The sequence below is a fragment of the Rhipicephalus sanguineus genome, chromosome 11 (genome assembly GCF_013339695.2).
Source record: "Rhipicephalus sanguineus isolate Rsan-2018 chromosome 11, BIME_Rsan_1.4, whole genome shotgun sequence".
Lineage (NCBI taxonomy): Eukaryota > Metazoa > Arthropoda > Arachnida > Ixodida > Ixodidae > Rhipicephalus > Rhipicephalus sanguineus.
In genome coordinates this window covers 88,444,285-88,445,172 of record NC_051186.1, presented here as the reverse complement: position 1 = coordinate 88,445,172, position 888 = coordinate 88,444,285, and positions in this window count along the sequence as shown.

Below are 888 nucleotides of genomic sequence, written 5' to 3'. Positions count from 1 at the left end.
AGTGGTTATTTTGTGGACCAGGAATTAAACATAAAAAAGGCGAGAGGCAAATGCAGCGCAGACACAACACAAACTTTACGCATTGTGTAGTCTCTCGTCTTTCCAAAAGACATGGAGTTCTATTTGCTTACGATATTTTCATATTTCCAAGTCCCCTTATTGTGTTATATGAAATATTTGTTGCTGTTAGAAACGTACCACAGATGTACGTCTGCGCGGATGTAGTCGTCGTGTTTATCTTTTTATTTTAATCGATATTAACCTTCGCTTCCTTCTTGCCTTTCTCTACGTTTTATTGCTAAGTGAGTGCTCTGTCCTGTCCCGTATTTTTTTCCCTAGGTGTCGGCACTTTTTTTATTTCATAGTGTTTAACCGGGTAGCCCATCAATTATATTGATGTTGTATAAAAAGGTTCAACCCCTACCAGCTCGTTCCCGCCCTAACTTTTGGGAATTTCACTTTTTCGGTACGCAGGGTCTTTGGAGAAACACTTCAACATGATCGAGATTTCGTGGCAAATGTATCGCTGACGTGCTCGCCAGTGGATCCAACAATGATTCATCTCAGATCTACCTGCCACCACACACGAGGTGTGCCGCGCACACATTGAACTAGTTGCCTCGGTCGATGCCAAAAAATGCCGGCAACAACGTTGCCTACAGCGAAAGGTGGGACTGTTTTCGTAAAACAGGACTCTTTGGAGCAAGCAAGCCCTGTCTGTGCAGGCAGCCGAAGCTACAAAAACTGCCTTGGAAGGCAGCTCCCTGTGCCAAACGCAACACGAATGAATTCGTTTGTTCAACGTTGTGACGTTCATAAACGAGATTCCAAAAGGGAGGGTGGACGCAACGTTCGACGCACTTTCGTTCCTTGCCACGATTGCAACAC